At 43.9% G+C, this 15,436-nt stretch overlaps 2 non-coding genes across 2 annotated transcripts; one reads left to right on the forward strand and one right to left on the reverse strand.

Annotated features, from left to right (window-relative positions):
• Positions 1–3,202: 3,202 nt before the first annotated feature.
• On the reverse strand, positions 3,203–3,274 carry trnaw-cca (transfer RNA tryptophan (anticodon CCA)). The gene has a single exon. It is a non-coding gene; the product is annotated as a tRNA-Trp (tRNA).
• A 2,937-nt stretch (positions 3,275–6,211) lies between these two features.
• Positions 6,212–6,328, forward strand: LOC116683444 (U5 spliceosomal RNA). The gene has a single exon (XR_004330558.1). It is a non-coding gene; the product is annotated as a U5 spliceosomal RNA (small nuclear RNA).
• The last annotated feature ends 9,108 nt before the right edge of the window (positions 6,329–15,436 follow it).

Genomic DNA, 15,436 nt, shown 5'->3' on the forward strand with positions numbered 1-15,436 from the left:
TGTCCCCGTGTTTCTCCATTTTCAGGGATTATGTTCCCAGTTTTGATCTCAGACGTCTGGTGACTTTATATCATATCAGAATATTCTATTACTGTTCTGTATCATAGCTACATGTATGACCTTTGCAACAAAAGAACGTGGAAAATCAGTTCTGTATTCAGTGAGGTATGATGTATTAAATGCGCTGACACCTCATTGCACCTGCCAAACACGTTCCACTGAGTGGAGCTGGTGACCGATCCAAGATGGCGGCCCCACGGCTCGTCAGCGCCAGTAGGCAGTAGCGGTCGATGCGGCATCTGCTCTTTATATGTCTACGGTCATAACTGCCTCAGAGAGGCATGACAAACTATCAGCACAGGTTTCATGTTTATAGCATTTACTGTGGCAGACATGTTGCAATTCTCCCACAGAAATGCATTGACTTTTTAATAGAAAACCAATGAACGGTGATTATAGCGCCCCCAAGGGCCAAACTTCACCAAATTTGGTACAGAGCCCTAAGAAAAAGTGTATTTGCATCTTCTTATCACAGCACGTCTTACTGTCCTGCTAGTTGGAACATAACTGACAAAAAAGTTATTCATTTGAAAGACATATGTGAGAAAAGTGAATGTACTCCTTCCCCATCACCATCCAGCTCTACTAAACAGAAACAGTTCAGTAAAAGTAGTTTTAGCTCTGCTGTAGAGTGGGACTTACCTCTCCAAAGGGTTGGATGGAAATGTACTGGAACTCTGTCAATGTTCTAGTTCTGCTGTCAGTTCTCTTGTTGGGTTTGGATTTGATTTTTAAATAAAAACATTGATGGAATGGAACTAAGTGCATTTCCTTAGCTGTGTTTCTGTGTGTGCGTACGTGCATGTGTGTGCGAACATTGGCAACATGACAATATAAACTGTGTGTGTGTGTGCGTGCATGCATGTGTGTGCGAACATTGGCAACATGACAATATAAACTGTGTGTATGTGTGTCTGTGTGTGTGTGTCAGTGTTTCACTCCTCGTCCTTGTTTTCACAAAGGGGATTTGGAGTGATAAAAACAGGTTTAAACTAACTGTCCCTGTTTGAGCCTGTTGGGTGCTAACTCTAGCAGGAGGATAACACGGGGTAGACACCACCGATTGGTTTCATTTCTCTCTCCACTGACAGACCTCCTAATGTACAAACTACAGAGCTACGTGTTGAAATTGACTGGAATTCTCCTTTAAGGAAAAGTCCATCTGCTTTAAAAAGATGTCTGCGGTCCCAGAAAATGCTAAAATTGTCAATGAACTGCAGAGAATGGACGGTACATTCAGTTGAAAGCCATTTGTTTAGTGCCAACAGTCGACAGTCAACTTTCTTTTTGATTAATGCATATCTGTTCTTTTTAAGGCATATACACATATGCATATATGCCTATACGTTATATGCCTATACGTTCTTTTTGAGTAATACATACACACATCATCTTTCTTTTTCATTAATATAATTTAATCTATAATATTTATTAATCCCCAGTGGGGAAATTACAATTTACACTCTGTGTACACTTTGTTAGTACACACACACACACACACACACACACACACACGTGTGTGAGATGTGAGAGTGAGTGGGCTGCCAGCTGGACCAGCGCCTTGAGCGGTTGGGGGGGTACCTGGCAGCTCCCAGGATGTGAAGTGGCATCCAACCACACTCCGTATCTTGGTCCGCATGGGGACTTGAACTGGCGACCCTCCGGTTCCCAACGCAGCTCCCTACATGTGCCAACATTCTATTTTTTACAGTGACATATCTGATTGTAACGGCAAATGTCAGGAAATATGGAGAGGTGCATTAAGACATCTTTTTAAAGCAGATGGACTTTTCTTTAAAGGAGGATTCCAGTCGGGGGGGGGGGGGGGGGCGCTGTGATTATCACAGAACGCTGCGCGGCCAGTTGAGGAGTTTTATTCAATCCGAGCACGGATATTGACTCATATTACTCGGATAATACTTGTACTCGGCAAAAGTGCTTTATCCGTACTGGATACTCGTTTCAGCCGGATACTCGGATCACCCCTAATATACACATCAACTTTCTTTTTGATTTATCCTCACCATTCGTTATGTCATCATCACTATTCATTATGACATCAACCTTTTTATAGATTAATGCATATACACATCAACTTTCTTTTTAATAAATGCATATACATATCAACTTTCTTTTTAATAAATGCATATACACATCAACTTTTTTTATATTAATCCATAAACACATCAACTTTCTTTTTAATAAATGCATAAACACATCAAGTTTCTTTTGGATTTATCATCACCATTAATTATGTCATCATCACTATTCATTATGACATCAACTTTCGTTTTGATAAATGCATATAGATCAAATTTCTTTTTGATTAAAGCATAACCACATCAACTTTCACTTCAATAAATCTAAATACAGATCAAATTTCTTTTTGATTTATGCATATATACATCAACTTTTGTTTTGATTTATGCATCCTGCAGTGAAGCTTCTGAAACTACAGACGTTACGGTAAGCGTACCTGACTCATTTCCGTTGGGGGGGGGGGGGGGGGGAATATTAAAAAAAGTCTAATCAACCAAAACTTTCGCGACCCCCATGCAGTACCCCCGCGGACCCCCTGTTGAAGACCCCTGACCTAAGTGTTAAATGATGAAAAATATGCAGAAAGCACCTACAATAGAATTTGATATTAGTACTGATGCATTATGCGGAAACTTAATGGGTTAATTTAATGAAGCTGAATTTGAACAACTTAATAGATGTTTTATAATCTCTTTAACAGTTATTTTTATTTTAGAAACTTAAAATTTGTTTATGTAAATTCTGAAAAGCATAGAATTTGTCAAAGTAGCATGAAATAGGGCTGTTGGTGAGTTTGCAGGTGCACTGAACATTTCCATGGTAACAGGGAGTTCCACCAATCAGATATGTCACTGTAAAAAATAGAATGTTGGCACATCAGAGGAATGCTTTTGATCCTTTAATGCGGATCAAAGGTGCTTACGATGTTCCATCTACACCATTTAACGCATATACACATCATTTTTCTTATTGATTAAAATAATTTAATGATCCTCAATGGCGAAATTACAATTTACACTCTGTTACTAATTACACACAAGGCTGAAGTACACACTCTCAGGACCTGTTAATGCACACGTGAGAGAAATGCAGTAAGGACATTTGACCCCTTCGTGATTTGAACACGCAACCTTCTGATCTGGAGTCAGACGCGCTACCATTGCGCCACGAGGTCTGCTGATTAATGTATGTACACATCAACTTTCCTTTTGATTAATGCATATCTGCCTATACGTTATATGCCTATACGTTCTTTTTGAGTAATACATACACATATCATCTTTCTTTTTGATTAATATAATTTAATCTATAATATTTATTGATCCCCAGTGGGGAAATTACAATTTACACTCTGTGTACACTTTGTTAGTACACACACACACACACACACACACACACACACACACACACACACACACACACACACACACTCAGGATCTATTCAAGCACTAATGGAGAGATGTCAGAGTGAGTGGGCTACCAACTGGACCAGCGCCTTGAGCGGTTGGGGGGGTACCTGGCAGTTCCCAGGATGTGAAGTGGCATCCAACCACACGCTGTAATTTGGTCCGCATGGGGACTTGAACTGGCGACCCTCCGGTTCCCAACGCAGCTCCCTACATGTGCCAACATTCTATTTTTTACAGGGACATATCTGATTGTAACGGCAAATGTCAGGAAATATGGAGAGGTGCATTAAGACATCTTTTTAAAGCAGATGGACTTTTCCTTAAAGGAGAATTCCAGTCAATTTCAACACGTAGCTCTGTAGTTTGTACATTAGGAGGTCTGTCAGTGGAGAGAGAAATGAAACCAATCGGTGGTGTCTACCCCGTGTTATCCTCCTGCTAGAGTTAGCACCCAACAGCCTTAAACAGGGACAGTTAGTTTAAACCTGTTTTTAGCCTCTAAACAACCAATCAACCTCACTGAATACCAAACTGATTTTCACAAGTTCTTTTGCTGCAAAGGTCATACATGTAGCTATGATACAGGACACATGGTTAGGTGTAGGGATGAGCGAGTACAGCATTATCTGTATCTGTATCTGTTTACCACATGAATTATCTGTATCCGGATCCGTACTCGGACTGGGCGGGGCCTAAACCGGAAGTAGTCAGATTTAACCCAGAAGTGGGTCGGGTGGTCTTGAAATGGACGGGGCTTTATTTAAGCATGCAATTGATATGAGTTGATCAAAAATTGTTATATTTATTGCTGATATGAAAACTATTTACATGACAGCATCGAGCTTCAGATTGATGGTGTTGTCATGGTAACAAACAAACTATATACAGAACGTTTTGCAATAATGAATACAACACATGCGGTTGCAATTATGAAGTAAAATGTAATGAACAAGAGTTTTCATACTCAATATAACTTTCTTTTTTTAACTTTTTATTTTTTTATGATCAGTGTGATTTTTTTTTTTGGGTTCTTTTTTATTTTTTATTTCCACACCAGGTATATGTGTGTGTGTGTGTGTGTGTGTGTGTGTGTGTGTGTGTGTGTGTGAGTAAGAGAGAGACACAGAGAGAGAGAGAAAGAGAGAGAGGGGGCGGGGGCAGATGCTGTTTATCATATCTGCATTGACTTTAATGAAGCCAGCTGACGATTAAAAAAAAAGAATATCTCCGATGGCAGAGACGCAACTGGAGTCGCATTTAAACCAAGCAGCATGTCTGAAACCCACGTTCACCAGAAATCTACTGGTTACTATGTAAGGACTACAAACCCCACGTTCACCAGAAATCTACTGGTTACTATGTAAGGACTTCAAACCCCACGTTCACCAGAAATCTACTGGTTACTATGTAAGGACTACAAACCCCACGTTCACCAGAAATCTACTGGTTACTATGTAAGGACTACAAACCCCACGTTCACCAGAAATCTACTGGTTACTATGTAAGGACTACAAACCCCACGTTCACCAGAAATCTACTGGTTACTATGTAAGGACTACAAACCCCACGTTCACCAGAAATCTACTGGTTACTATGTAAGGACTACAAACCCCACGTTCACCAGAAATCTACTGGTTACTATGTAAGGACTACAAACCTCACGTTCACCAGAAATCTACTGGTTACTATGTAAGGACTACAAACCCCACGTTCACCAGAAATCTACTGGCTACTATGTAAGGACTACAAACCCCACGTTCACCAGAAATCTACTGGTTACAATGTAAGGACTACAAACCGAAGTTAAAAACAAACCTGAAGCTGAAGAAACCCTAAACGTTAACGGAACAGATCCGCAGACCAAATTGACTGACGGAGCAGGAGAGAGCGAGAGAGAGAGCGAGAGAAAGCGCATTTCTCCATGTTCTGTGTGTGTGTGATTGATCCGAGCGGGTTTGTAGGGGGGGGGGGCGCTGTGATTATCACAGAACGCTGCGCGGCCAGTTGAGGAGTTTTATTCAATCCGAGCACGGATATTGACTCATATTACTCGGATAATACTTGTACTCGGCAAAAGTGCTTTAACCGTACCGGATACTCGTTTCAGCCGGACACTCGGATCACCCCTAGTGTATATGCAGTAATATAAAAGAAAGTTGATGTCATAATGAATTGTGATGATGACATAATGAATAGTGATGATGACATAATGAATGGTGATGATGAATCAAAAAGAAAGTTGATGTGTATATGCAGTAATGTAAAAGAAAGTTGATGTGTATATGCACAAATCTAAACCCCACGCATCGACCCGGTATTGCAGCGTCACCGGGAACGGTGCACCCATCTTCTGTCTTCTGGAAAAACAATTAACGATGCACGTGAAGCTGCCCGTTGCCCAAACTGTCAACGGACCTGAAGAGACATGGCTTGCAGATTTTACCGCCAGAAATTGTCCTAAAAACTGAATGATCTGTGAAACCTCGTTGGGTTCCTGGTATCAAAACGTTGTTATAATACTTGACAAGATAAAGCCATACAAAAGTGTAGCAAGATTTGCACTTTTGATTGGCAGAAAAACAGCAAGGACAAAATATTGGTGAGGCCTTGGATTTGGAAAGCGGCACACCAAGTGAGAATTACCGCGAGGGTTGGGACTGGGAAGACTGGTGTTCTCGGCTGCTCTCGAGAGTGGGCTGTACTTACTCTGGTTTCTCTTCATAACGCACAAGTCTTTCGCCTTTTACTAAAGACTTCCGTGGAGAGGAACGCCTATGAGTTGAAATTATTTTTGGTGGGCTTTGCTGTTTGGCTAAGCCTTTTGTACTTGTGAAAAACAAATATGCTCTCCAAAAGGAAACTCAGATTCTTAAACGTAGCCAAAATGTGACAGCATGGGAATATTGCACGTTGGCAGGAGCTTGACCAATTGGGAAAACCAAAATTGCCGTCTTTAACTAAAACTTTTTGTGCTTCCCCATGAAGCGCTTGGACGGGGGTGCTAAGCAGCAGCTGTTATGTCCATTTAAAATTACTGGACCGTGACAACTGAGAACCGTCCGGGGAGGTCGCATCTGACAGCATAGAGGTGGTGGTCATCGCTTCTCGGCCTTTTGGCTAAGACTGCGATCGCCTCTTATTTCTGGAGAAAATCTTTTGCCTGTTTGTGGCCTAGTTTTTCACCAGGTTTTTGGAGGTTAATCAAACCATTTCTTGTGAGTAAATTTCAACTTGTTTGTAGTTGAGATACTTTCACTTGGAATTCATTGGTCCAGAGGACTGCTTACTACTCTGCCGGATAACAACATCGACCAGACCAAACAAGAAAGGTAAGTGAGTTTTAGTTTTAGTATTTATTAAGGTTTCATTTTGCTATTTTAGATCAGTGTTTTATCTTATTTTTAGCTTCCTTGTTGCTTTTTTAGACGGTTTTAGGGGTTTTAGCTTCTTTTATCCCTTTTATTTTGTGTTGCCTCCGCCATGTCGGCCAACCATGCCGGCATGCGGAGGCACCACAGTGTCCGTTTTACTTTTAAAGAAAATGAACCACTTGTGATATCAAGGCTAGACTTCTCCAGGAGGCTAGTCCAGAAAACCTTGAAATTCGCCCCAGAAGATGTAAACTGTATCTTGACTTTACCTTTTAATAAAGGTTTTGATATAAGCTTTTGTTCCGCTGCCTTGTTGAGAGAATTCTGGATTCGTTTTGAAAATGCAAAACCCCAGTTTTCTGCATTTAATGTTGAGAAACTGACTGACAATGCAGCTAAAACTGTAATTGTCAGAATGTTCAATGAAACTGTGAATGCAGATGACATTTGTTTATGGCTGAGCAGAATTTGCACTGTGAAAGGCCAGGCTACCAAGGTGAGAGATGAGGATGGCATTTGGAATTGCGCTTGGAGGGTCCCCATCCAACAATGGCAGGACCCCCAAGGCTTCCAGGGCCTGAAACATCTGCCATCCATGATAGTTCTGGGAAACAACAGGGGCTACATCCACTACCAGGGCCAGCCCAAACTCTGCCGCAAGTGTGGTGAGAATGGGCACCTGGCAGAAGCGTGCCAGCAGATTATTTGTGGCAAATGTAGAGAAATTGGGCATACCTTCATGGAATGCACCAATGGCAGGAAGTGCAATCTTTGTGGAGAAACAAACCACCTCTTCAGAGATTGCCCAAAGTCATTTGCTAACAAATTAAAGACTGCAGCAAAAAGAACAGAAAATGAACAAAATGGCGGACAAGGTGAATTGTTTGGAGAGCTGTTTGGGCTGGAAAATTCAAATCTCCCGCCAAATCCTGTGATTGGAGGAGAAGGATCAGGGGAGGCGGGAGAAGGGGAGGGGCCTGCAATTGCCCCACCAGTGGTGAACAGGGAGGAAGTGGTGGCAATGCAGGCAGAAGGCGGAGCTAGCCCAGTGGCTGGCTCAGAACAGGAAACTGACCAGTCACAGGGTGATAGTGAGGATGTCCCCCTCCCCAATGCCCAGCCAGGCAAGAGGCCAATTTCAGAATTGTCTTCCGAGTCTCTTGGAGTCTCGGAAAAGAGGGGAAGAGCTGGGACCGACTCAGACAGTTCATCTGTGGAGGGGCCCAGAGTCTTCCCCTCCGATTCACCCAATGAAGTCTCATTCCTAAGCATAGCTCTGCAATCAACCCCTAAGGTCTCTAAGCTCAACGCAACCCTGCGTCAGAGGCCAACTCCCAGAGTCCGAAAGGGAAATGGAGTTCAACCCCGTCCTCTCTCACCTGTGAGAATGAAGGAAGAGCTCCATTCACAAGAAATTCAATAATTGTTGTTTTAAATATTTGAAGTCCCTCCCTTTCTGTCTTTAAGATGTCATACTTGTTTTTCTTAACCATACTCATGGCACTCACCTTCTCAACTATCAATGTGAGAAGCGTCAAGTCGAGAGTTAGAGCCCAGACGGTTTTATCCTTTCTTAACTCTTTGAAGTCAGATGTGTTTTTATTACAGGAATGTGGCCTTCCATTTTTAAAGCACTACAGGGAATGGGAGGAGTTATGGCCACAAACGTCACTATGGAGCGGGTCAAATGAAAACAAGAGTGATGGAGTGGCCATTTTAATAAAAAACCCTCTAGTCTTGGTAAAGGGCAGCACTGTGGTGAGAGATGGTCGGGCACTTTTAACACACCTGACTTTTATGGGGAGGGATTTTAAAGTCTTAAATATTTATGGCTTTAATGACAAGAATGACAGGTATGACCTTTTAGAAGACCTGCAGCCCCACATGCTAGGTAGGCTACCTTTAGTCGTAGGGGGGGATTTTAATTGTATTTTAAGCAAGAACGACAGGAGAAGAACAGGGGATGATTTTAAAGCAGACAAGACTTCACTTTTATGACAAAGTATATGTAGCGATTTTAAACTTGTGGACTGTTTTAAAACCATGCATCCCAGAGAGGAGGGCTTCACCTGGTTCAGTAGTGACGGCACCCGAGCCTCTCGCATAGACTACATTTTATCACGTGACTGCCCACCAACCGATGCTAGATTAGTACCTGTTTTCTTTTCCGATCACGCAATGCTTTCCTGCACTCTTTCACTCTCTTCCGGTGTGACGGCAGGAAGCGGTCTGTGGAAGCTCAATTGCTCCCTGTTAGAAGACAGGGAGCTAGATAGGCAGTACAGGGAGCAATACAAAGAATGGCAGACCCTTCAAGACTTTTACGATACACGCGCACAGTGGTGGGAAATGGTGAAGGGGAAGACTAAGACTTTTTACAGACAGGCAGGTAAGAGGAAAAAAGATAGGGACAACAGACGCATGATGGGACTGCAGTAACGACTTCAGAGGTATTTTAAATTAATCCAACAGGGAATGGATTTTAATGAGGAAATAAAACAAATTAAAACAGAGATGTCGGTTTTAGCAGAAATTAAAAGCAAAGGTGTCATACTAAGAAGCAAGGAGAGGGAAATAGAGGAAGGAGAGAAGTGCACAAGATATTTTTTTAAGAAAATCATAAATAAAGGGGGGGGCATGTTAAGACTTAAAAAAGAAAACGGGTGCATAGCTAACACAACAGAGGAAATTAAAGAAACTGTCGAAGACTTTTACCGTGAACTGTACACGGAAAAAGCAGTTAATAAGGACACCATGACCGAAGTTTTAAAATCAATTGAACAAGCAAAAAATGACAATGTGCTCTTAACTCAAGATTTTACCATGACTGAACTAAACAACTGTGTAAAAACTTTTAAGAAAGGGAAGTCACCAGGAGAAGACGGGCTTCCCTTGGAATTTTACTTGACATTTTGGGACATTTTAGCACCAGACTTGCTTGTTGTTTTTATGGATTTTGAACAACTGGACCGACTTCCTGACAGTTTTAGAGTAGGGATAGTGACGCTTTTACATAAAGACAGAGACAAGACAGACTTGAAAAACTGGAGACCCATCACACTTTTAAATGTCGACTGTAAACTTTTTAGCAAATTATTAGCTTCACGTATGTCCCTGTTTTAGGAGAGCTGATTCACCCGGATCAAGCCTGTGCCGTCCCGGGGAGGAAGATCACCGACAGCCTCGTACTGATCCGAGACACCATCTGTTATGCGAGAGACAGAAACATTCGGCTAGTAGTCCTGAATTTAGATTTTGAGAAAGCCTTTGATCGGGTCTCGCACCAGTACCTCTTTCAGGTACTGCAAAAAATGGGGTTCCCAAGAAGGTTATAGCCTGGGTGGGACTGCTGTACCGGGGGATCAACAGCAAATTCATTGTTAACGGGCATCTGACAGCAGCAGTGGATATAAACTGCGGTGTCTGTCAGGGTTGTCCGTTATCTGCCCTCCTTTACGTCCTCTCAATAGAACCGATGGCACAGATCTTGAGAAGGGACCAACGAATCCATGGGGTAAGAGTCCCAGGGAGCGGGGGACTCGAGACAAAATGCATTTTATATATGGACGACATCAACATTTTATGCACTGACCTTTTATCTGTCAACAGGACGCTGGACTTGACTGACTGGTTCGGACAGGCCTCTGGGTCGAAGCTCAACCGAAGCAAGACCCAAGCCCATTTTATGGACCATGGACGGTGTTGGAGAAATCCTTCTATAAACTGACAACTGACTCCATGATGAATTAACACAGCGTTTATTCTTGTGGTCAACAGATGAAATGCGTTTCCGGGCAGTTAAACGTGCACGGACCTGATGGGAACTGTCTAGTACAGAGGTTCCCAAAAAGGCACTTAAACAATAGCGTGCTCAGGGTTATATTGGTTCCCCTTGTGGGGCCTGATTGGTCAGCTATACTGTTGCTGGGGTACAATCCCTGCTCTGCCTCTTCCTTCTTGCCTGTCTATTATTTTCAGTTATCATTTACTTCACAAGACAGCTATGTTCACTCCCTTCTTAGTTTGTACGTCCTGTTCTCTGAGTTATCAGACCGTCCTCGAACTTCAGTGTCCTTGGCCTCACCATCTCCTCTTCTCGTGCTCACTGTAGCTTATCTGACTAAGATAGCCCTTCCTGTTCTCTCCTCCTAGCCGTACCCCAGCTGCAAAGCATAATGTATAATATGTCACACATACACACACTCTTATTTAGTCTTTGGTTAATTCAGCATATACTTTAAGCCAGCTTTTACGTGGCCGTTCCTGAGTGCCCTGTTCATCACCACCTCAGTCATTGTATTATTTTCCCACAAATTCCCCCTTTTCGCACCTACTAGGTGCGAACACTTTTTACACTAACTGCAGTGCCTCAACGTCCTCCCCGTCCTCAGGCATGGTGAGTAATGGCAGCATCCCAGCGGAATAGGGAGGTGGCGCTTTTCTTTTGGACAAGGCAGTGGTGATGAGCCGGGATATCATGGTCCGCAGGCAGGGCACACAGCAACACCACAGGTAACTAGAATAGCGAGAAAAACAGCAATAGATGTCAAACAAGCAGTGATAAGATTCTTCCATTTGCCAAAAAAGGTTGTCATCCACCCCTCCAATGGATTTGATACACCTGAGGCGTCATGCATCTCCTGGGAAAGGGCTCGAAGTTGGTTCAAAGCCCTGGTGACCTTCCCATCCGGGGCAGTGTTGTTAGGGATGACCGTACAGCACATCTCTCCGAACATGGAACAGACTCCTCCTTTTCAGCCAACAGCATGTCCAGCGCCATCCTATTCTGGAGCGCCATGAGGGACGTTGGGGCCATCTGCTCGGCCAGGCCTTCGATGGCATCCCTAGTTGCATTGCTCAAGCGTAAAACATTATAATGCACAAAATTTATCCTATCTACATTTTTGCTGGGAGTGACGGGGAAGATGGCTGAAAGCAGTGGTATATTCTCAAATCCTGCGGCTATTTGATCTGCCAATTTGTATTCATTCGGGACACCCCTAGGAACTCCTATGCTGTCTATATAGGTTGGGGTTCCCGCCCATGGATCAAAAGCCGGGCCTTGCATACTACGGGCCCTGCGCCTTCTCTTTACGGTCAGTTGCACAGCCTTATGGTGGGTATAGTGGACTCTACTCCCCACCAAAGATATGGGCATAGCTAATCTAACCATAGCACAAACTCCTGACGTTTGATTTGGAACTTTATCTGGGAGTACAACCTAAGACCACCACAATAGTAGAATAGTCCTATTCTAGCCACTGGGCCTAGGGCTGTTTTGTTTTGTACAGTTGTATTACACCAGTCTGGGGGTATATCACCTAGTTTGATTGTGGGCTTGCTTGATCCGGTGAGATTGAAACAGTGATATCTTGCACCCTCCCCCTTTATGGCGGTAAAATACCCTGGTTTTTCAAAGCCTGGGGGAAAGAGGGATGCTAGGGTAGTACAATTGCGGGAAGCTGTCTTAGAGTGTGTGAAGTTCAACATGCATGCATATCCTGCTGGGTCCTCATTAGGAAACAACGGGGCCGGGTTAGTGAACATGACTGGTCTAGCTGTGGCACAGGCCACGCACCCTTCCATGTGTTGTTCTTTGGCATTCTGTATTAGCCACCTGATCCATAAATTGTCCTGGCCTGCACCTGCTGATAACTCTAACACATCTTCCACCCTCATTTTAGAGAAGTCCTGCACTATTACGTCTTCCTCCTGCGGTTTCCTGTTCGCCAACTGGACCTGCGTAGAAAGGGCTGAAACCAGAGATGTTAGCTTTTTCATATAGTCTGTCATTTCTATTTGCTGAACATCTAACATTGGCATGTGGCCTCCATCTAGTGGAGGTCCTGGGATTTTTCTCCCTGTCATTATTTCATGTGGGGTCAAATGTGTTTCTCGTCCTTCTGAGGACCTCATAGCCATGAGGGCCAATGGGAGCGCTTCTACCCATGTTAACTTGCTTCCTGCACATGCCTTGGCTATCTTAGCCTTCAATGTCTGGTTTGCTCTTTCCACCATTCCCTGTGACTGTGGATGATAAACTGATCCGAAGGCATGAGTGATTCCCAGGGCCTGTTCTACTTCTCTTAGTAGTTTGTTGTTAAAATGTGTGCCATTATCTGACCTTATTTGCCTGGGGACCCCATACCTCGGGATGAGTTCAGTTTTGAGCCATTTCACCACTGTTTTTGCGTCCTCTTTTCTGGTGGGAATGGCTTCTACCCACCTAGAGAACCTGTCTACCATCACCAGAAGATACCTTTTTCCCCTACCACATTTTCTGCGCCCATATCAGTATAATCTATACTGATATCTTGAAAACAAGCTGTGGGGACTGGGTACGCTCCTTTTAGTGTGGTGTATGGTTTCTGAACATTATGCTCTCCACACACCCTGCATTCCTGACAAAAATGTGTCACCATGTCCCTCAAATTGGGGTGCCACCACAGCTCAGACAGATTCAGGAGAGTCTGTTTTCTTCCTTCATGTGTTGGTCTGTGTGCCTCAGGTAGCAACATTCTGCACATCTCGGCTGATGCTGCTATCTTTCCTTGATGAGACCTCCATATCCCATCTTTGTCTTTTGTGGCGCCGCTCCGCTGCCACTGATTCCATTCATAGGCTCCTGCCTTTTTCTGCATTTCTAGAATGTCTTTAGGCTCCAGTGCCATTGGTTGTGATTCTATCTCTTTCGATAGTACCATCTGTTTTGGGGAGTATCCTCCCGCTCTTTTGGCTGCAGAATCTGCTGCCTCGTTTCCTGCACTTACTCTTCCTTGCCCTGCGTCATGTCCTTTGCATTTATTATGGACACCTTTAGTGGAGCGGCAATAGCCTCCACTAGCTCCATTATCGCCTTCTGATGTTTTATGGGCATTCCTGCAGAGGTGACGTATCCTCGCCTTTTCCACATGATCGCGTCCAAGTGTGCTGTTCCATGAGCATAAGCAGAGTCTGTAAAAATGTTCACTGTTCTTCCTTTGGCTAGCAGAAGGGCTGCGATCAGAGCTTTTATTTCTGCTTTCTGTGCTGACGCTGGTTGGTTTATTATTCCTGCTTCCAATGTCTGATGTGTTCCATCTGGGTGTTGTTGGACTACTGCATATGATGCTTTGTTAGTCCCATCCTTTGTTTGTAGCAACATCCGTCTGTGTAGAGCCACATGTCAGCCGACATGTCTGGTACGTTTTCCAGATCTGACCTTATTCTGCTTTCTTGGGCTGCTTCTTCCTCGCAAACATGTGGCACTCCCTGTCTACTCATACTGTTGGCCATGTTTATTCCTTCTGATGAGTAGGTGATGTGCGGTTGGGTACAGGCAGTCTGCAGTTTTGTTCTCCTTGTGGCACTGTATGCAAATTCCTTGCTGGCCAAAAAAGCTGTGACACCATGTGTGGTGTGGATTGTTATTGGATGGCACATTACAATATGTGCTGTTTTGTCAATGGATTTTGCCAGCGCCGCTACATAGCGGGCACAGGTTGTCTGTCCTTTTCCACTGTATCCAGCCTTGATGAGTGGTACATCAGTACATGTCTGTCTCCCCCTTTTTTCTGAAATAAAATGGCATTAAGAAAGCCATTGTTTTCAGAAACATCCATATGAAATGGGAGTGAGTAGTCTGGGGAGGTGAGTGTCTCTGCCCTTGCTAGGGCACTTTTGAGGTCAGAGAAGGCGGCCTCGGCCTCTGTTGTCCATAGGAGGGGGGCGGTGAGACAGCGATGACCAGCAGCAGCCACCAGTTCCCTGAGCGATGTAGTTCTGTTGGTATAGTCAGGGATATGTGAGCGGCTGTATCCTGTGAGGCCCAGAAAAGACAGCATGTCTGCAACTGTGAGGGGAAGCGGGTGATGCAGAATAGCCTGTCTATGGCTGGGAGACACCCCAAGGCCTGCTGATGAAATTTGTCTGCCCAGAAAGAGGACTTGTCTCCTAGCAACTTGTACTTTGTCCCTTTTGACCTTGTAGCCTTTTGAGGCTAGGAATGTCAGCAGTGCCATTGTCTGTTCCACACAGGTGAGGGGATCTGTAGCAGCCAGCAGAAGGTCGTCCACATACTGTATGAGGACCACAGTTGTGGGGAGTTGCAGCTGCAGAAGATGAGATTTGAGGATCCTGTTGAACAGTCCAGGTGAGTCTCTATATCCCTGTGGCAACCTGGAATACGTGTATTGTTGACCATTGAAAGTGAATGCAAAGTACTCCTGTGAGTCTTGGTGTAGGGGCACAGAGAAGAAAGCATTGGCCAGGTCAACCACTGTGAAGTGGGTGAAGGAGGGGTTAAGTGATGTCAAAGAGACATGTGGGTCTGGGACAGGATGCACAGCTGGGACAGTAATGTCATTAATGGGTCTGAAGTCTTTTTGGTTTTTTGGATTTCCGGCATTACGGTAAGCGTACCTGACTCATTTCCGTTTCCTGTGCCTGTGTGTTGGTTGCGTGTTGGTTGCTCTGCTGCTCACGACATACCAGTTCAGTTTGTTAGATTTGCTATTACAGCGGCTAACTGTCCGCTAAACACTTATTCTTATAGCAGTTCTGCCTAAGCACTCACAT

This window comes from Etheostoma spectabile, unplaced genomic scaffold, assembly GCF_008692095.1.
Source record: "Etheostoma spectabile isolate EspeVRDwgs_2016 unplaced genomic scaffold, UIUC_Espe_1.0 scaffold00018990, whole genome shotgun sequence".
In the NCBI taxonomy this organism is placed as follows: Eukaryota; Metazoa; Chordata; class Actinopteri; order Perciformes; family Percidae; genus Etheostoma; species Etheostoma spectabile.